The 22,159-nt window shown below is 47.2% G+C and overlaps 1 protein-coding gene and 1 non-coding gene across 2 annotated transcripts in view; both read left to right on the plus strand.

The window, feature by feature from the left end:
• Window positions 1-22,159, plus strand: part of Prkca (protein kinase C alpha) — a 392,576-nt gene that overhangs the window by 179,548 nt on the left and 190,869 nt on the right. The gene's annotated exons all lie outside the window — the stretch shown is intronic.
• On the plus strand, window positions 14,325-14,398 carry Trnaa-ugc (transfer RNA alanine (anticodon UGC)). Its single transcript has one exon. It is a non-coding gene; the product is annotated as a tRNA-Ala (tRNA).

Here is a 22,159-nt window from a genome sequence, read left to right on the forward strand (position 1 = left end):
TGAGGGATAATTCATGAAGCGTGAACAGGCAGGGCTGCTTCTTTAGCATGCTCCATGTTGGACCCACGTCCCCTCACCCCTTCCCCAATAGGCCTCTACTTCTGGCAGGTGTCCCCAGTAGATCTGTGCTGAGCCACCTTACCGGGGTTGGCCTTCTCACCAGAGCAGGAGGTACACACCATGGCTCTTGAGGAGGGTCTACAAATTACCCGAGCCTCAGATACCTTTTCTGAATGACTGGTGCCTGCCTGTCTTTGGCTTTGTCCCTCCCTCCTCAATTCCAGTGTTACCTCCTTACTGCTTGGTTCCCATCTCTGCTCTCTCAACAACAAGGAAAACAGTTACAGGATCACTGAGGCTTGTGAGACCATAAGGTCTTCTAGAATATTCCCTTCCTTCTAAAGAGGAGGAGCCCAAGTAGCCATGGAGTTGTTCCTCCAGTTTCCTGACTCACTTTCTGTTACAGTCAATGCTTACATTTGAAATAAAAGTGAAAACCTGTGTGGAACAGTGCCGTGCCTAGAACATGTGGGGTGGCTGACATTTATTCTGTTCCATTCTCACCCCTTTGGTTATTAATTACTTGCCTGGACCTTGGGTGGCTGTTAGCTTCTGCCTTCTGATATTTATGCACTCATTATTTCTGTGCCTTACCTGGGGTTTGACTCGTTGCTTTTTTTTCTTGCATACGCTCCGCTTTCCCAGCCCGGCATTGGAAGTCCCCTCACCCAGTTGCCAACCCTGACATCAGAAGCCAGCACTGCAGTGCTGTGGGATGCATGAGGGATGTGAGCTGGGTGCTAGAACCTTCCTGCTGCATTGTCCCATTCAGACCATCTGAGTTCAGCATGGTGTCTGGATGGAGCCATCCCTGATCAAAGACGGCTCATTCAGAGAAACACACCAGATCAGAAAACAAAACTCATAAGGAAAGGCTTTATGAGGTCACATGTGTATTAGATTAGGCACTCTGGGAAAAGAAGGATGATGCAAATTAAAATATCTGAAATGGGATTAGTGCAGCATAAACATAGTTAGCTTCAGAGTCGGAAGGACTGGGTTGAACCCTGGCTTCTCCCCTTCCTGAATTTGTGACCTTGGGCAACTTCTTACTTGTCCCCTCGGGACTGTACAACAGGGATGCTGATGTCGATGTCACTATCATCACCAGCGACAGCAACAGCAGCTATAAATGGCGGTGGTTACTGCTATTATTATCATTTTTATTAGTAGCCAGGGCTAACAAGACAGGCTCCATCTGCTCTTCCCCCGTGGGAATTACAGTTTCCTGCAGTGGATTATGTGGGAGATTCCTGTGGATGCCTGGGCAGATTCAGAGAGAGGATGTGGTTGCCCAGCACCTGTCAGTTCCACTGTCCTCCTGTATGTATTATATTGAGCATGCCCTGAGCTGAGTGCTGGGCACGCTGGGAGTTGCCCTCAAAGAGCCAACCTCTAGAACCCTCTAACCCCTTTGGTGCCTGAGCCCTGGCTGTCTTTCTGTAGCTCACCCCAGATAATGGTCAGGATCTCTGGTGTAGGTTTCAGTCATTCATTCTTGGGGTTGCAGGGAAGCCCCCCCCCCCACCCCCAATGCTCCTGAAGCTGCTTTTACTCACAGCAGTTTGACATTCACCGAGATATGGAGGACTCATGCTTGCCCACTGTCAGAAATGGCAGAAATCTACAAGATTCTCAAATTTCTTTTTCCCTTTTGAGAATTATAATTTTCCAGTGCCCCTGCAACAAAGTCAGTTATTGTTGTAATTTATGGTGAAAATTATTTAGGGCTGCAAGGAGTGGAACCTTGCAGGTAAGAATCATAGAGAAAGTAAAGAAGTGTGAACTCTAAACCTGTGGGCCAGCTGCTCCAAGGGTGGGCTTCAGGAGGTGGGTTAAGATCCGATTACCTTGTGGAATCCCAAGGCTCGATGCTGGTCCCTCAGGTCTGTCGTTGGGATTCTTGAGATTGCATATCCCAGGTGAGTCACGTTGCTGGGAAGATTTCATATGGGCAGGTATTCTCTGTGTTCCAAGTGCCATTTGGACTTCACATGGCATGGCATGAGAAAAGTCACGAGACCCAGTACTGACAGGACTTTCCTTAGCGTTTAAGATTTGCTCTCTTCCTGTCCTATCTTTGCTGTAGAAAAGTGCAGAAATTTCCCCGAACAAAGTTGAAGTTTTCTCTATTTCCCCACTTCTGAGGCTCTCAGCCATTCATATTTTGGTGAAGAGGTGTCTCTCTGTGTTGCCTCTTTATTTTGTTGATGTCATTGAAGACTTTATTTTAGGAGTAGTGAAAGCCCAGAGCCAATCTGGAGATCAAGGCAAAGAACATGACTTTGGAACCCAACCTATGCATCTTTCAGACTTATTCAACCTCTCTGAGGCTTAGTTTTCCTCCTCTGCAAAGTGAGGAAATTACTAATCCTTTGGGTTGGCTTTATGAGGGCTAAATAATGAGTAGAACTAAAGCATCAGATTAGAATGTTTAGCAGATAGTAAGTGATGGCTGTTTTTATTTTTTTGGTCCCATTCATCGTTGGCAATACCCTTCTGGTCCATTTGTGGGCACCAATGGTTTTGGGGTCATCAGAATGACCTTATTAAGTTGGAATGGGCACCATAATGAAAAAACTTCTGCATTTAGCCAGAAAGCATCCCAGTGAACAGATTTCTTGACAGTGTGATGGGCCCGAAGGACCCATGAGGGCTGCCCCCAGGGAGCAGCACAGCTTTGCAGCCAGTGCACGCCGTCAGAGTCCCTCCTGAGACTCTCATCCAGGCCCAGGCACACGACACATGCACTTCTAGACCTGGCCCTTCCAAACTGTCATGGAGAGAACAGGCCCCTCTCCTGACCCCCTCAATGCTCATCTGCTCACATGTAAATGTACTAAGATAAGCATAATTGGAGACTCGGTTTCACCTATTGTATTTCTGTGTAACAGCCTGAAATTCACCGTTGCTGGCTTCTTCGCAGTCTTGAGTGCTTCCAGTCAGATAGTGTAGGTGCAGGTATAAACCAGTGCTTTAGGCAAAAAGTACCTTTCTGTTCTATTAAAGGCAGTCAAATGATGTACCAAGAGAGAACAAGTTACTGATTTGTGCATGATTCTTGCCTTTCTCTTCTTCGAGGCGGATTGTTTTAAGCTTCCAATCTGAATAAGAATGGTTAACTTTCAGATGAAAAATCTGACATCCGAAAACCACACTGTGAGTCTTCTGATTCAGGTTTGAGTTTCCACGTCCTGGATTAAGCAGCGGGCTCCGAGGCAGTCTTAGGTGGCACCAATTAAGGAAGAGTGAAAAGCATAAAACAGTTTTAGAAAAGGTCACCACGCTTAGAAATAGAAATCCAGCATTGCTCATGCAACCTGAGGGATTTGAAAACAATTTAAAAAATCAATCAATTTAAACATGTAGGCCACCCGTCTCTTGGAGAAATCCAGTCGTGGGGGGTGGGTGCTGTGGAGCTGTTGCATTTGTTGCTGGGAAGGCAAAGTTCTACCCCCTGGGAACCCCAGGCCAGCAAACTTCTGGAAGTATCTGTGGCAGCTTGAATGCTGCTATTTAAGAGCTGATGAAGAGGCAGCTTGGAGAAAAACCTCAAAAATAAATACTCTGATTCATCCTTGTTGTTCAGGCTTTCCAGCCTTCAGAGCCAGCCCAGGGCTTCTGAGACAAAGGGTAACATTCAGCACAGAGCCGCTCAGCCGGAGCCAGGAGCCCTGACTGGCGATGAGGGGGCGGAGGGGGGGCCGCTGACTGCACAGCCCCAGTGGGGCTGGGCACCGCGGGGACAGCCTGTGCTGGGTCTGCTTCTCGGAGGGGAATGCATAACCCACAGACAGAGGTCTCCGGAGAGCAGGGACTGTCTCATAAACAGCCCAGAGCAGTGGGCAGGGTGGGTGGTCGCAGTGGAGGGGCTGCGGTTAGAAACAGCCCCAGAGCAGGGTCTCTCCTGGGGCCCCTCAGCCCCTGGTGCCACAGCACTTTGCTGGTCCACGGTGGCCTCGTGGAGAGACGGTGGGACCAGAGGCAGAGCAACGGATTCTGCAGACACTTCACCGTCTGCAATCTGGAACCTGGGCTGCACAGACCTGTAGATCCTGTGCCACTGCCATCGCCCTCTCTCCCATCTTTGGGTCCTTCACTTCTCTGCGTCTCTGTCTATAAGAGAGATGACAGACCTCCCCTGTGAAGAGTGACCCTTACGGCACATGGGAAGTGCCTGGTCCGTGGGAGTCAGGGATCATGGTTTGGCCTCTAGACCTGCTACTTAAACATATGGTTTCTGATGCATCTCTCTCTGCCTTGGACCCTCTGATTTCTCAGCTGGGAAGATGGAGCACACTCTCTGCCCTACTGTCAAGGTGTGCAGGTGTCTGGGGAAACCCTTCGGAGGTAGGAAGTGGCCGGCCCTCCCTAGTGGTTCCCACTTGTGCCCACCGGCCTTTGTCATGCAGGTTACAGGGCAGGGCAAGGGTTAGCACAGACTCTCAAGTGAGTCCATCTGCTTTGTGGGAGCTCTAGTGAGGAAGTTGCTGAACAAAGATGTGAGAGTGAGCGTTTGGAGAAACTAGATTTTTATCTGTTCTTTGCTGTTTTTCCACAGCAGAGATAATAAACCACATTGGCTGCAGATGTCAGTCCAGAAGAAGGTCTTGTGGAAAGTGCCAGTCCCCTATCTTGTGCCCTGTCTCTGGCATTCTTTAAAAAGGACTGAGGGGCCTTGCAGAGAGAAGGAAGGCAGAAGATTTTGGAGGCTTCATTATTATTATCATCATTATTATCATTCCTCTGTGGCTTATATCGACTTCTGTAGCTAAGAGCAGCTGACTGGGGCTCCAAGTTGGTTTTGCCCTTCTGGGTTTGAATGTGAAAGAAGAGTATTTCCCACCCTCCAAACAAAGGTGGATCCAGAGGCAGCAAATAACTGTGCAGCTCTGCGAGTAGGAACCCGCGTGCTGCGCAGAGCAGCTTCCGTCCGCTGCTCGCCGTGCTCGGGCATACGTGAGAACCCACGTGCCTGTCCCAGACTAGTGCCCGCAGCAGCCAGTGGAGGTGGCCACTGAAAAATAGTAAAAATATCGCCACTTGATCCCACCATCTAGATTCTGGAGGTCGCGGGCAGAATGAGCCCTGCAAAAATGTGCAGTGGCATCATGTAAAACTTTCTGAGTCGGTTAAGAGTTTGCATCAGTGCAGGCCTCTGGGTGATCGGTGAAAGGTCAAGGCCCTCAGCTTCCGGAAGCCCTTAAAATGTTTGGGGGGGTGGTGCCCACAGCAGAATTTTATCGATGGTTTGGCCACACTTATTCTATGTGAGGCTGACAAAGGCCAGTGTGGCAGGCTGTGCACACTCGGTGATGTTCGCACAGGAGGCCAGCAGGTGGGCTCCCGCAGTGGGGGTGGTGCCAGCATTCACAGAGGCCCTGAGCTCCACGGCAGTTCAGGTTCTATATGAAGCCACAGGGAAAAGCCATTTCATGCCCTTAAAACTTCCTGTTTCATATTTCCGAAGTTTATACAAAGCAGACCAAGCTATTTTTTTTCCCCCTAGCTTTAAATTATTGTAGAGAGGCCACAGGAACTGTTCTGTATTAAGGTTAAAAATAGGATCTTTTCCTGGTCTTGTCTTTATGCCTAGGATTTCCATGGTGTGGCTGGCAACTAATTGACTCAGGCTATGTGTGGTGGCATCATTATGTGTAGAAGCTTTGCGCTAGTTTCTGTGGACATATAGTCAGGGGACGTGGCCCAAAGAGTCCTATAAGAGAATAGCACATCCATAATACTTGATAGTGATAAGCAGCTAGGTCACGGCTTTATGTACTTAGTATGATTTTTATTGTTTTTTGTACTACTGCAACATGTGCATGTTTTACAAGGTCACTGGCAGCAGCCTCGTGGGTCTCTTGTTTACCGTGTCTCTCGGTGAATCATTTCTCTTGTGCTAGATTTAATCTGTGTTGTTTTGTTTATTATGGTCCTAGGAGCCATAATAGCCCAGGTCTGTGGCAGGCTGTGCACACTCGCTGATGTTTGCACAAGAAGCAAATCACCTAACAACACATTTCTTAGAACACATCCCCCTGGTTGAGGGACGCAGGACTGTGCTGAGAACCGTGCAGGGGGGGATTCTTTCTGTGCAAAGGTGGCAATTTGGAAGGGCCTGGAGAGATGCCACAGTGAGACTTGGAGGAGGAGACACTGTCGACCAAGGGGGCGGGTGGGGTGGTGCAGAGCATTCAGGGAGGGGCTGGTGTTGGGAAGTGTGGGAGCTCTGCAGGGTTCCCTAGGAGAGCCTGTGGAGGCCACCCACCCAGCTCAGCGGCTGCAGTGCCTGAGGGAGCAGCTGACTGTTGTGCTGACCAGTGTGCAGAGGACACATGGCCCATGCCTGGACCAGAGCAAGGGCAGCAAGAGCCACTGGACAACAGTGTCACCAGAGGTGGAGACCTCCGAGGGAGTAGAAACAAGTCTGAGAAAAAGGACTCTGTGGCCCCAGAAAGGGACAGTCCTACCAGAATGGAGGACCTCTCCAAGCTCCTTAAACAAGGACCAGGGAAGCACATGGGCAGGCAGAAAACACCCAGTGTGTCCAGGACAGCTTGAAAGGCGGCGGTAGGAGGGGCCATTTAAGCTTCTACAACTGCATTTGACATCACTTGCTCGGCCCTTGAGCAGGAATGGACCACGACAAGGACCCCCGCCCAGCCTTCTCCCCTTTGTGCTTCCTCATGGAGCTGCACCAGAAAGAGGTGCTGACCGAGGGAGCTGGTGGAGCGCTCTGAGGCTGTCCAGAAAGACATGGAGCAGATCCACTCTGAGGGGCAGAATGAGCAGAACTGCTGGTGGCCCAGGCAGACCCCCACGTGGGGGATCTATTGGGAGGCCCCATGCTGAAGAAGGTGGCCCCGTGGGCGCTAAAGGGCCCGAGCTCTCCCTGTTGGAGCATGTTGACAGTGCCCAGCAGTTCAGGCAGTTCAACCAGCCCAGGATGAAGCCCTGGGCCTGAAGACCAGAGAGAGGATCCAGAGGAGGCCAACAAGGCCTTTGTGGACTGCACCAGCCTGGCTCCGCACTGGCCCCTGGGCCTGAAGGGAAGGGAGAAGAGCAGAATCCCCTCGGTGCTGCTCAACACAACAGAGGTGCCCTGGAGGCAGCAGCTGTCCCTTCCAGGCACCCATAGCTGTGCTGAGCAAGCCCAGCCTCCAGTTCCTTCTGGCTGTTGGTGTGGCTCTGGCTGGGACACTTGACCTGGTACTAGATGTGAAGGACCTGTCATGTCACGCCGGAGTTCTCCTCCCAGTGACCTCTGTTCCACCCCATCTCCACCCCACTAAACTACCACCTCAGGTGAGAAAACACACAACCCATAAAAGGCAAACGCTAGCTAGCTAGCTCGGCCTGATATCATCTTCTCTGCAGGCCAGATGCATACCAGGTAGAGGCTGTCACCCAGCAGCAGCTGGCACAATAGGGCAGTCCCGGAACCACCTCTGCCCCGTGGCTTCTGCACCTCTCGACCCCTGGGGGCATTCCCTTCATTCTTCCTCTTCACAGACCTGAGGAGCTGGGAGCCCTAGTAGCCAGGACACCTAGGCTCTGTGAGAGGAGGGGTTAGCAAACAATGCTACTCAACTTCTGGGCCTCCCTTGGAGGCCTGGGGGTAAGGGTGGGTCAAAGCCACGCTCCCTCTCTGCCACAAGGCCCTAGGAGCTCATCCTTAACCCGAAGCCCCCAGAAGTCTGCAAGCCTGGGCCATCCCTCCTCTGGCCTGTGTAAATACACTAATGGTCAATAAAATGGACTATGTTCAAGAAAAGAAAGAAAAACAGTCTGTGGTAGGAGAAGAGGGCTGGGGAGGCCAGTGGAAGCAGATTGGGGCGATTTCACCATCTTGTTTGTTTCTCCTGAAGAAATATGATGATTAAATGATAAAGTGCCAATTAGCACATATATTTGTTTTACTGGATTGCAGTTACAGTATGTGTGGCAGGTCATTGCTAGTGTGTGCATGTAATTTTCACAGAATGGGGCTAGCATTTTAAAGACAGATTTTGATGAGTCAATGAGGTATTTTCAGATAACTTTTGTTACTTGCAAAATGTTACAGTCATTAACTACCTCGGAGTTACAGCTGAAGAGTTAATGATTGTTTTGTCCATGGACATCTAATTAGCATTGAATTATGCTGCTATTTTCATTCAATTTCCAGAGCTACATACATCTATAATTTCTGCTCTTGTTTATAGTCAGTAAAATGTTTAATACAATGTGCCTGATTTAGCACCTGACACATTATAAATTTTGCCTGTTACGTGGTCATCTGCTTATTTCTTTTGTAGGGAGACAGACGTCTGTGAAGCAAATGAAGCTTAACATATTTATATAAAATATAATTTGGGGAAAGTTTCCTTGTAGCAGAGTTGAAATTGACTAATTGAATGTTCAGAAGGATGCCAGTGTTCCTTGGCTTCCTGGCATCTTTTAACACCATGTGGCTCTTTTCTTTCTCCCCTTTCACTAAAACCCTACTCATTTTCTTATTTATATAATGGGAAACTGTAAGACACTAAAGCACATAAGTTACTGTGATGTAAGACTTTTTTCTGGTGGTATCAAGAACTCTTTGTTTTTTGAGATTAACTAAAGGAAATGAATGGGACCCACCTTGTCCACAGTAGTTGATATGGAGCAACATGGCGCCATGCTGAAGTCACACTGGGCAGTGCCAGACACCTTGCAATCATATGGGCTTCCCCACAGCCATGCACCCTCCACCACACCCTAGAAAAGGCCCAAGGTCCACTTCCTAAAACAGCCTGATTTACTAGCTTTTCTGTGTTAAATGTCAGAAACAGAAAATGGGAGGGCATGTAACGGTAGACCCATTGAGAGCAGGCTCAATGACTGTACAGAAACAAAATTGCACAGGGCCATTTGGTGTAGGAGCAAGAGCCCTATATAGCTCACACACCCATTGCTGTGAACCTCAGTAGTATACATACGGATTCAGGCTCAGTGTTGTCATCATTGTGAAAATGTTGAAATGTAATGATTTACTCTGTTTAAGAAAACAAGGTATTGAAAATACATATAGAAGAATTGAAGTGCATTCTGTTGTCATGTATAACTAATTAGAACAAATAAAAAATAAATTTAAATAAATATTTAAAAAATACAAAAACAAAGAGAGTGTGACATATTCTCAGGAAAAAAATGGAACTATTACAAGGAGAAAAAGAACAAAGAAGTATCTGTTTCCAAACCAAGTAAAACTCTTTGAAATGAGATAAAGCTCTGATTCTATACCTTCAACCATGGCAAAAAGTCAAGAAAGACTTTTCTCCAGGTCGAGCTAGATGTGAATTATGACTATTTTAGAAGAAATTGCCTTCCACAGGAAGTCTTTGGGAGCGGTAGAAGTCAGATTAGAAGGCAATTTCTTCGGAAGAGCTTTATCTCTATGTATGCTGTTGTGGAACACCCATAGAGTTAATTTAAATGCATACATAAGTGAAATCTAGATACGTGGGGAAAAAAATAAAATACATGTAGAAATATTTATACACATGTTGGTTTTTAAAAAAGAGGAAAAACTAAAAAGAAACCTTAGTACATAAAAAGAAAATATTCATTGTCCAGAAAACGTGGAGTGTTCCCATACAACAAGAGTGCCTGAAGCCGACTTGTTCTGGGACTTGCTGTCATCTTTATTCAAAGAAATGATTCCCATAGATTTCTAAAAGTAAATGATCTTAACTGCCCTAAGTGGGTTACTGTTATCTTCGGATGAGGAAATGGTTAAGTAACTTGCCTCAGGTTACATGATTGAAGTCAATCAAATATTTATTGATTGCCAGACTTGCTCCTGGGCTTAAGCCCATGTTGAAAGATATTTCTTTTTGAGCTTGGAGCTTTTGAAAATCTTACTTTCTACTTGTTTTTGCTGCTCCAAGAGTTAAATCTGTCTACATACCTTGCACTCGTAAATTTAAGAGAAAAAAAAAATGTTTGCATCTTTGTACGGAGACTGCTGGGTTTTATCCTGACATCGTATTGTGCATTTCTTACTGCAGGTTTACTGGTGCTTTTGTCTCTAGTAGGAGACAAAATGTAGGAAGAATTAATGAGGAAAAAGGGCTTAACCACCTGAGGCGTTGTCAATGTGGATTTGCTTCTTGTTACTGGCAGTATTTGCTTTTTTCAAGGAAAACAGTCAAGCACCTTTCTAATCACAGATGCAAAAAGAGGAGAACACTTTAAAAATCTCATCATTATAGAAATCACACTCAGAGCCTAGTATGTCCAGCAGAATACAAATATTCAACAAATGCTGGTTGAAAATATGTGATAATTAATATGTAATGCAATTGGAAAATCATCAACTTCGTTTTTATGTAAGGAAAAAAGCAGGTTTTGCATGGTAATAAAACCTTCCTCAATTAATTTTGCTCTGAAATTTATCATCTGGTATTAATATAACCATTCTAGCTTTTTTGGATTAATGTTAATGTGGTATGTAATTTCCTATCCTTTTATTTTTAAATTTAACATGGATTTTATGTAGACAGCATGTGGTTTGAACCTTGCCTTTTCAGTGTGACATCCTTTGCCTCACACATGCTAGGCAAACGCTCCACCACTGAGCTACACCCACAGCCCCAGTGCTTGCCATTTAATTGGGGACTTTACACCATTTTACAATGAGATAGTCATTAATTTACATGCAATTGAATTCACATTTAATGTCAGCTATCTTCTTTCTGTTTGCACTCAATTCTTTGATTCCTGCATCCTTTTGGGATAATTGAGTATGTTTAATTATTCTATATTTGCAATTGACTTTTTAGCTACATTAGTTTCTGGGGCTGCCATAGCAAGTTACCAGTGTGTCTGAAAACAACAAAAATTTAATCACACACCTTTTTTCGAGGGGGAGGGATGGGTACTGGAGGTTGAACCCAGGGGCACTTAACCACTGAGCCACATCCCTAGACCTTTTTGGCCTTGAACTTGGGATCCTCCTGCCTCAGCCTCCTTGAGTCACTGAGATTACAGGCATGCGCCACCGCACCTGGCAATCACACACATTTCTATAGGCAGAAAGCGAGGTGAAGCTGCAAGCCTCCCTTTGAAGGCTCCAAGTAAGAGTCCTTTCTCACCTCTTCCCAACTTCTACTCACTACCCAGTCCTTGGTGGTCCTTGGTGGTCCTTGGCTCGTAGCTCCCTATTCTCATTCCTGCCTGTCTTCACCTGGCTGTCTTCCTTCTGTGTGTACCTGTTGCCTCGGGGTCTCACTTTCCTTATAAAAACAGTGTTTGGATTGAGGGGCCACCCTAACGTTGCATGACTTCATCTTACTTGATCACATCTGCAGAGACACTATTTCCAAATAAGGTCACATTCATATACACCTGCAGTTTGGACTTCAGAACATGTTTTGGGGGAGACCCAATTTAACCCATAATAAATGGTTGTACCTTTTTTTCCTGTGGCTACCCTAGGCTTTTCAGCATACATCTCTAACCAATTACAGCCTATCTCCCAATAATACTATTCCATACCATATGTATTGTAAGAACCTCTACTAAGGTGACTAAGGTGAGCCCCTTGTCTTCTCTTGTGTCTTCAGTCTCCTGCTTTATCAGTTTACTGAGACTTTCAGGGGTCCCTGTGGTTTGGGCCCTACCCACCTCTCCGCCTTCATTTCTCCCTTAGCTTCCTTCCATATGCGTGTCTCTCAAATACGCCCCACGTGACACGTCTCCGTATTTTTGCTCACAATGAACCTTGAAGACACCCTGCCCACTATCTACCTGTGAAGCAGTATTTCCCCTTCAAACCCTAGGCAAGTCCTGCCTACTTTGAATCCCCCAGCGGATGCTGACGTGGCCTACTCTGTGTCCTCTGGTGGGTGGCAACCATTCCCCAATCCCAGCTCCTGTTACTTTTCACAGGGTGATTTGCATATTGTCTTCTTCCCCACAGGGCAGGGCCTTTTAAGAGTCACCTTCTTCTGGAGCTTCTGGGATAGCCCGAGACTTGTAGCCCGGCTCACTAAATGTTCATTGGCTGAGGTCACCCACGAGTGGAGGGAAGGTTTCGCCAACTCTTATTATTTACCAATGACCAAACTTTCCCACAGTAGGTGTTGTGATTAATTCTGTCCACCCTGGCTAATCCCTTGTCCATTCAGTATTAGCTTCATAGAATGGCAGTTGAAAATCAAGTCATTTTCGTAGTTTCAAAATATTGACAGAAGGATGTGGATGTGTTTTCTAGATGCCTGAAAAACCCATGGTGATTTCCACGTTGAGGTCATAAATAATGAACCCTAATGCCACAAGTCTGACTTAGAATATTTACTTTGGCAAATGATTGTTAACCATCTCCGCCCGCCCCCCCCCAAAAAAAATAAAACCACTTTATTCTGTTTCTGCAGACATACTAAAGCACTTAACATGAAACAGGCACACAGCTTTTAGAAGATTTTGACTGGGAATATTGGAAGATGCTAACGAAGTATCGTGGCTGCTTAGACTTTTGCAAAACACTTTGCTGTCGTCTTTTCTCCTTAGGCCTGTCTGCTGATCCCAAGTCGTTCTTTAAAAATGGAGTGCTCAAAGGCGTCTTTGATTTTTTTGCTGGTTAGAGAAGCCAAACTTGGACCAGCTATGGTAGTGGGTCTCTAGCCCGAGGGAACGTTCTGCTACCTCTTGTGCAGGGAGACTCCCCAGAAGTGAAGAGTAGAAGAGTTTGTGGCAAAAATCACAGCTACTTACATTTGTCATCATCTGTGGAATAAATACCCAAGCTGTCCCAAGATGGAGGGTAGAGTCCACTGACTCTGATCTGGCCTGTGCGGATGAGGGCGCGCCCCTCGAACTCTTCCCTGGGCAAAAACAAAGTGGAGCGTCTCTGCTTCCCTCCTGGAAATGAGGTACAGGGGTGCAGACCCACCCCCAGCACCGTTCCGCACACATACTGCTGGGCAGGTGCTCTCACAAAGGGGAACTCATCGAGATGCTCACTGTGTGCCACATAGATATTTTCTCATTTAGTCCTCAAAAATAAGCCATTGAGCTGTGTGATAGGCTGAAAAGTGGCCTCATATCCTTGTTCCTAGAACCTGTAAATGTAGCCTTATTGAGGGAAAAGGATCTTGCAGATGTTGTTGAATTCAGGCTTTTGATTATCCTGGATTATCCAGGTGGCCCTTGAATGCCACCCCCAGTGTCCTCAAAGGCGGAGGCGCAGACAGAGGAGCTGGAGGCAGAACATTCATGGAGGCAGATATTGGAGCAGTGCGGTCAGAGGCCCAGCTCTGCCAGCAGCCCAGCCACCAAAGCTGGCAGAGACCGGGAGTGGACTCTCCCCAGAGGTTCCAGAGGAAGCACAGTCCTGCTGCCAGTACTTGTCTTTGTCCTGGTAAGACTGATGTTGGACTGCAGAACCACGAGGGAATACATGCCTATTGTTTTAAGCCACCGGGCTGTGCTGGTTCATAACAATAGCCAAAGAAACTGGGAGGAAACCCTCCACGTGCAATTATCACAGAGGTGGAAATTGAGGCCCAGAGAGGTGGATACCATGCCCAAGGTGATAAAGTTGAGTGGAGGTGGAGGTGGGAGTCACCCTTGGGCCTTAAGACCTGGGCTCTCAGACCCTGAGCAGTAAAGAGGCATTAATTTGCTTATGTGGGAACCAACCTTCAGGTGGTAGGTTCCTTCCTACTGCCTTGGTGTAACAAGAATCACTGGAGGCCCAGGCCTGGTCTCCTAGATTGACATCATAGACAGAGGACCAGGCCACCCAGCAGAAGCGACTTCAGGTTTGACTGGGTTCTGACCACTCACTCTTCATCTGCCATATGAAGGGAGCAGAAACCACACATTTTTTACAAATTGATTTCCAGCTGTTGTGTGGATCCCATTTCGACCTCCTCTGGGATGCTTCTAACTCAAAGTATTTAAAGTATTTGGTAGGAACATGAGCCCCCTTGCTGATGTGAGAGGGAGAGAAAAGATAGAGAGACACGCATTCTCCATTCTGGAAATTTTGTTTCGTAATTATGAGAAAGAAATTCTTAATTGCCTCCCGTGTTGCGGTTCTTCACCTCCTTTTTTTATTGGGATGGAGTGGTGGGGTGGCTTCTTACTCATGACGGTGCAGATAGAATTCATTTTGAACCCAAAGTGCGAAGGGGATTGTGAAGTCTAGAAGGAGTGATGTTTCTGAAAGCCCAAGCCACCTCTCTCCATGCACCTCTGCCTCCTCCCCCAGTCAAGACATTTCTCTGAGGACTGGGGATATAGCTCAGTTGGGTAGAGTGCTTGCCTTGCATGCACAAGGCCCTGGGTTCAATCCCCAGCACCCCCCCCACACACACACACACACACTCCTCTGAAATTCCCTACATATTTCCCTTTAGAGAGAGTGACTCTTAAGACCCCTGTGTCTTGTACATCCATTTGGAGCAACCTGTGAGAATCCCTGGACTGTTTTGTTCCATGCATTTCCCGGTGTCTTGTGAAGAAAAAGACACTCATTTCTGACATGTTCTGGATGCCACTAGTTTTCCCTGGGTGAAGAGTTGAAGCCAGGCTGGGACTGGAGATCCCAGGACTCACAGGCCCCGGGACCTTAGACCTCCACCTGCTTCTGAGCCCACGTTCTCCCTCAGGAGTTTCCTTTGAGGTGTCCTGAGTCGCGGGTCCTTGGGGAAAACATTTCTCTTCAGACTGTCTGATCTCTTGACGATCGAAAGCTCCATGGCAGCCTAAAGAAGTTCCAGGAACAGGAGGGAGAGAGATTCCTCCAGCATGGGCAGAGAAACACGGCCCTCTCCAGAGTCCTCGTCGTCGTTGGGCCCTTCCGCCCTGTCTGTGTCGGGGGCAGGTGCACTGGGTCTTGCATCTGCCCTCCTGCCAGGGGCTTCCAAGGTTCTACTCCCTGTGGATGTGTGCACTGTTGTATTATTGTTATTATTTTTAATGGAAATATCTTTGACTGCCAAGCACATGGGGCTTTTATATATTCTAAAACAGCCCCTTCTGTTGTAGAACATATAAAACTTGTGAGTTACACGGACAGTTTCATCAATTTTGTATTAGCGTTGAAAACACTTACCATGAAATGCAGTAGCTGAAAACAAGAGATGCTTATTATGTCAGTTGCTCTGGACCAGGAATCCAGACCTCAATGAACTGGGTGCTACCTGGGGCTTGCGACAGGCTCCATTAAAGTGTCAGGGGTGGGGTGGTCATCTAAGAGCTTGATGGGGGTGGCCTCACTTCCAAGTCTTCTATTCCCAGGACTCATTCCCCGCAGTCTCTTGGCAGAGGGCTTCCTCGCCACAGGGCAGCTCCCAGTGTGGCCTCCATCAGAGCAAGCCACAGAGGGCAAACGCCAGGCCAAATCCAGAATCTTTCCATGACCTGATCTAAGAAAGAAACATCCCCACCGCTTTTGTCATACAGTTGAGTATCCCTTGTCCAAAATGCTTGGAACCAGACCGTGTTGGAGATTTCAGAGTTTTTCAGATTTTGTAATATTTGCAAAGCCCATAGCAGTTGGGCATCCCTGATCCAAAAATCTGGAATCCAAAATCTAAAACTTCCTGAGTGTTCTTTTTGTACTCAAAAAGTTTCAGGCTTTGGATTCTCACATTCGGGATGCTCGACCTGAGTTTCCTGCTTTTGAAATAAGCCCTCTCCCCGACTTGCCCAAGGTGAGGATATTGCATAAAAACCTGAATACCATGGGTGGGGGCACATTAGGGGGTGTTGTGGAGGCTGCCTACCACAGCAGAACAGTAAGTTTCCATTTTAAGCATATCTCTTTCATGAAAATCTTTATGTATATGTGAGCTAAAATGAAGGGGAAATATTTTCATTTTGAAATGCATAGATTTAAGTGAATAGTTTTGTGCTGAAAAAAAAAATAGGTAGGACTTTTTATTTTATAAATGCTTAGACCATTTCTCTCAATGCCAAATACTGTAGCTATATTTTCAGTGTTAAGTTTATGTACAATGTAAATAATTGATGCATTGTCTGTAAAAATTACCCCACAGGTTAGTGACTGAACACCACAGCATTTAACTACCACCCCCACCACCCTGCCCCGAGTTCCTGAGGGTCTGGAGTCCCGCATAGCTTAGCTGAGTGCCTGTGGCATAGGGGCCCTCCCAGGCTGCACCTGGGAATCTCCACATTCCAAGGCTCCACTGGGGAAGGATCTGCTTCCAAGATGGCAGCTGTGAATGTTGGCAGGACTCAGTTCCTGGTGGTGAGACTGAGCCCCTGCTTCCTTCCTGGCTGTTGGCCAGAGGCAGCCCTCCGCTCCTGGCCTCCTGGGCCCCTTGCCTGCTTCCCAGATGCATGCAGGCTGAGAGGGCAGCCTCGGGAGGGAGATGTCAGCAGGACCGCAAACACAGCCCTTCACACCTCATCTCAGAGGGGCCCACCTAACTTCTGCCGCATTCCATAGGTCAGAAGCAAGTCACAAGGGCCAGGGAGAAGAGACCAAGCAAAGCCATAGTACCAGGTGTAGGGGCTGGTGGGAGCCATGTCAGTAGCTGCCTCCCACAGGGTCTAACCAAATCTGTGCCTGTTTTAAGAGCCCTTCCATTCTTGGTGCCAAGGGTGTCTTTTCAGGGGAACATCTAAATATCTACAGCTCTAAGGAAAAAAAAAAAACTGAATTTCCGAAATCTTGGCTCCTCTACCTTCAAATGATATTGCATCAAAAAATTTCCCCTACCAAATAAGTGAAATAATTATAAAGATAGGAAGGTAGGCATCTGTCACCTGCTGACATCCTTCCTCCCACATGTCTCAGGCTCCCCTGCTGTGGGTTTGAAATATTTTTGCAAATTCTTTTATACTCCTCTCTCCAAGAGGTAGAGCTCACCTCTCATCCCCTGACCTGGGGACTGGACTTAGTGATTAGCTTCTAACGGTGACAGTGACCATGTGTGGCTTCAGAGATTAGATGCAAAAAGCACTGTAGCCTTTCTCTCATTCTTTTTCTTGCACCACTCACTCTGGGGCCAGCTGCCTGGCTGTGAGGCACTCAAACAGCCCTTGAGAGGGCCACTGGTGAGGAACCAAGGGCCCTGGTGACATGTGCATGAGTGAAACACCGAAGATTCCTCATCTACCAGGTGCTGCGCCGGGGCCTGCGAGAGACTGCCAAGAAGTAGAAGATGTGGTCCCTCCCCCCAGGGAGCTGGAGAACGAGCTGAGGCGTGCAGAAAATCTGCCATCTTCACTGTTCAGGAGGGGAAGTGTGTGTGGTGATCCACAAGTCTTCTTGGAGGCCTGTGGCAGAGGCTTGGACTTTGGGGTGGAGTCCCGACAGGTGAGGGAGAGCTGAGTGGTCACAGCTGGGCTGTGGCTGTGGAGGTCAGAAGCACCTGTCAGTAGGGAGCCATGCACCCGACACTGGATGGAGGGGAGAAAGAGGGCACCCGCAGTGCCTGTCAGGGCAGAGGGATGGCTTCTCAGCAGCAGCCTGAAACTTGTTCAGATTGGAAACCACGTGAGCATGGAGCTGTGGAACCCGGGGCGTATGCCAGCAAGCCTACAGAAGACACCCTCGACCCGGCAGAGCTTGGGGGCTTCCATCCACAGTCACGCTGTGACGCGTTTCTAGTTCTTGTTGGGGTCCATGTTTCAGCCTTTGGGTCAGAAGAGAGCATTGCTGTGACTCTAGTCCTGCCACACCTGGGAGGAACCCTTCTCTCCAGTATTTTTGTGCTTTCTCTATGGCTTAACATCATACCCATTCTCCAAAGGTAAGCCGACCCTTTATTTTAAAGAAAAAAAAATTTTTTTCTTCTCCTTAATAAAGTGAACATATGGATGTGAAGGTCATTTGGCTGTGACATCCACTGCCCTGTTAGCCCTCCCTCTTGTCTTCCCAAGCTGTGTGTTCTGTTGAAGAGGGGGATTCACCTGCCCCAGAAATGGCCCAGTCTGTTGCCCCTGAACTCTGCTGAGCCCACCTCCCTTCTACAGCTACAGGACTTAGGACCCCACAGTCGTCTCCTTAAGTACACTGTCAACTCTGGGAAGGCAGATTTGCGTCTTGCAAGCAGCCAGCACTGTGGCGTTTGCCCATAGCAGGTGCTTAGTACTGGTTTTCTTCCTGGGTTGGTAGATGTGGCCCATGTGTAGTGCTGTGTAGAATGTCACCTTTTTTGCATAACCAGACTTCTTGGCTACAGTACACAACTGGCTTCCTTTATGGAAATCACCACCCACAGATCCCTTAACACCAAGAAAACACTGCAGAATCGCTGTGGAAGGTGCCATGCGCGGCCTGCTCCACTTGGCCACCTTGAGCGGAGGCCAAGAGAGGCTTCGGCTTCACGAGTGCTGCAGATCCTCCTGCAAACCCCTTACCCGGTGTCCCTCCCTGAAGTTTATCTCAGAGAAATCCTGGCTTCTAACTTCATCCAAGAAATTTCTAGGCAACGTGGCCTCGTGGCCTGTAACCCAGTTGTCCTTTGTGAACCACTTACACAACTGGAAAACTCTCCACCCAGATCCTCATATGAGTGACAGGGACCAGAAGTCTATTGGATTTTTTTCTTTTTAAAATGATTCCTGGCACTTCTGCTGCACACTACCACAGTTGACAAACAGTTAGTTTCCATAGTAATTTTAGACAGTCCTTAGTGAATAGCTTCCAGTCCAGATGCTGCATATGATCAGAAATGTGCGGCATCCAAAAAGAAGATTTCATTTTTGCCATCAGGGGGCATGACCCTTTGGTGATGAAGGCTCCTATTATTTTCTGTTCTCATCATTAAAGACGGGGCCTTCTAGCGTATTTTGTCACATGAGTGTTGCTGACCACTTTTTCTCTGGGAAGCTCTGTGCAAAGGAAGGCGTCCATCAAACTCCGCTCCAAATGCGGGTGGGAATGCAGGGTCCTCCTCTCCCCCGACGGGAGTTGTCTTCTCAGAGCTGCCAGCTCCTGAGAACACCTTCCGGCATCACATTTCTGTTTACCCCCTGGAAGCTTTCCATTTGAACACATTTGGGTCTTTCACTGAAAGGCACTTTAAAAATTCAAGGTTTTAGTGTTATCACCAGAAAACATCTATTAAAATATGCATTGGCACCTGGAGCCATATACAAATGAGCTAACCTCTGTGCTCTGAGAATAATCTTTCTTTTCTTCTGTGTTTCCTTTTCTTTTTTGGTCAAGACAATGGTCTTCATGGGCATTGGGTGGCAAAAGCTATCCAACTCCATTTTAGTTCATAATATATTAAAGAGATCATTGAAAGAGTTGACTCCTGGAGCGAAAGAAATGGAAATGTTTAACCAAAGGGGAGAACATTTGGAGACCTCAGGGCTGTCTTTAGACCTTTAAAGGCAGCTGGGTGTGGACCAGGGGCAGCCACCTGATCCTCCCCGGGGAAGAACCACACAGGGAAGGGAATAAGGAAACCAGTTTGGTCGATGATGTAGGAACAAACTTGTCAGCACTTGGGAGCAGTTGACAGTTGGATTAGGTGGTTTCCTAAAGTTGTCAACCAAAGATTCAGAGTCTGAGTGACCACCTCCCCTATCCCCACCTCCGGGACAGGGATTTCTTCAGTCCACAGGATGCCAGGCTCCATCTAACTTGATAATTTATGAGATTATTTTTTCACTTGAGAGAATATTATCTGCAGTGTCTCTGATTTTTTTTTTTCCTTAAGGGACTCAGAGAAGGACGTGATGAATTATTCAGAGACTTTTCTCTGTGCAACAACTTGCAAAAAGACAGACAACTTGATACAAATTACGATTCTAAAATTGTTAGTAATATATTTTATTCATGCGTTGTATGTACAACGGAAGACTTCCTGCTGACATTTCTTAGACATATCACTCATGATCCCACAGTCACTCTTTGAATGGGTGTAGAATCCAACGCAAAAAAAAAAAGAAAAAAAGAAAGAAAGAAAAAGATGTACACAGCCTAATGGATTATGCAAGTCTTAAAATTTTTCTGGAAAAGGATTACTCATTGGGATTTTCAAATGATATATTCATGGTAACCATTGGTTGCAACTACTCTTGCAAATAATAGGTACCAAAATATGGTTCACATTTTATCAGAGGAGGGGACTTTTCTAACAGTTTCCACAAAAACAAACACCTCTTTTAGGTTCTCTGTAATGGAGCCCACAGAGATTTTGCTGAGCAGACACAGTGGCTCTTCTGCCCCCTTACTTTTAAAAATCTTGAGATCTTTTTTCCCCCCTCGGGCTTTTTCTTGCTATTCTTCCTGAGTGGTGAGCTCCACTTTGGCAGGTTTTCTGTGGGCCTGTGAGAGGATGTTAGCCTGAGAGCAGTGTTGTGAGCTCACATGCAGAGTAGGTGCTGCTGGAGGGGTGTTTAGATGCTGATACCCCCATCCCCAGGCCTGTGTGCTGCGCAGGCAAAGGGCACCAGGACCCAGCAGTCCAGACACCTGTTGGGCATGCTCCCTGCCAACATCTGGAGAAGCTTGTGACAGAACCACTGGCTCTAAATAAAGCACACCACTCCCAAACTCTGAAATACTTCAGAACTTCACAGCCCCCCCGGCCAATACGATGACAGCTATACATTCAGGAATTCTCATAAAATCTACCAGGGCCCACACTGCTAGGTTGGAGGCCCAGGGTAAGGATGATTGGTTTCATTGGTGGTTCATTAATGCAACAGCTATTTCTTTAATGGCAACTATGTACCAGGTACCAGGTGGACACCAAAGCATAAATTCTGGGTTTTCTCTTCTGGGTTTTCTGGCATAGTTAACAAACACATTTTTAATCTAAAAATGTAAACAAATACATTTTTAATCTAAAGTCACTGTAAGTGCTGTTAGCAAACAAACAAAACAAAAATCCAAAGTGTACTGGTGGGAGAGGGGGAAGGGGTTGGGATCATGGGGACAGCTTTACCAGGATGGGGCCTTTAAGTAGCACTGGTCTAGGCAAAAGCAGAGGAGAGAGCATTCCCCGGAGATTGGAGCTTGGCAGGGTGCCTGGAGCATCATGGACAAAGAGGGGCAAGATACAGGCCGAGGCAGGTGAGCTGGGCAGATGTGATCGTGCAGGGGATTTGATGAGAGATTGAGGGATTTGAATCTGTTTGAGCTGCAGAGGGAAGCACTGCTGGAGGCTGGAACAGGGTGGGGTGGAGGATGGAGCCAAGGTGGGCCTTCCAGGAGAGGATGGGTTAACTGCAGTTGCTTGAGTCAAGGATGATAAGGCCACACCTGGGGTGGTGGCAGTGAAAGTGGTTGGCAGTGAAGGTGTGCAAGGTCTGGCTCCAGGTCCAGTGTGGGTCCTCTCACTCAGAACAGAGAAAAGTGCACAGTTCTGCACCACTCTGAACACAACCTGCCACCAGGCAAGCTTCTCCATTGGTGTCTGAAGCTAACATACTAGCAGCCAAACAGATGGGTTCAATGCAGACAAAGTGGAAAGTAGCTGGCAGGAAGCAAGAGCACTGGTCTCCCTAGACCTCGCCTCGCATTTGAACATTAGTGGTGTCTGTTCCCTGGGCACAAGTAAAGCAGAACAGCGATGCACCCATTTGAATATACTTGAGTCCTTGCAGTGGCCTGAGAGAGATGTGGGCAAAGGAGTCCTTGACTCAGAGACTGTCAGAGCAGGGACAAGCCTTAGAAGCCCTCCCGAACCCTTGTTTTAGAGTTTCAGAAGCTGAGGTTTAGAAAGGCCTCGGTTATTCATACAAAGAGACACACGGCCACCAAGCAGCAGGTCTGGAGAGAAGCCATCTGCCAAGGTGCACTTTCTTTAAGAATTTTGAGTGATACTTTCGTAAGTCTTCATTAAATCCTTCTAGGGTCTGATTTTTAAAAATCTCTTCAGAATTTATTTAAGGATTAAGCCCGTCAAAACCCCAGGACTGTTTCAAGTAAACAGCTTACAAGTGGAATCTTAATGTTACCAAGACAATTTCCCTTGTATGTGCGCTGTGGTAATTGGGCTCCAGCCTCTCATGTGAAAAACCCAGCGGTTTCAGATCTAATGAGTCCCGACCGCTGGGGCAGATAGATTTTTGGAATTCACTATTTATAGCATCTTCAAGTGTCACTTTTGCCTTTTCTTTTAACGAGTGC

Source organism: Callospermophilus lateralis, chromosome 11, assembly GCF_048772815.1.
Source record: "Callospermophilus lateralis isolate mCalLat2 chromosome 11, mCalLat2.hap1, whole genome shotgun sequence".
NCBI classification, from domain to species: domain Eukaryota; kingdom Metazoa; phylum Chordata; class Mammalia; order Rodentia; family Sciuridae; genus Callospermophilus; species Callospermophilus lateralis.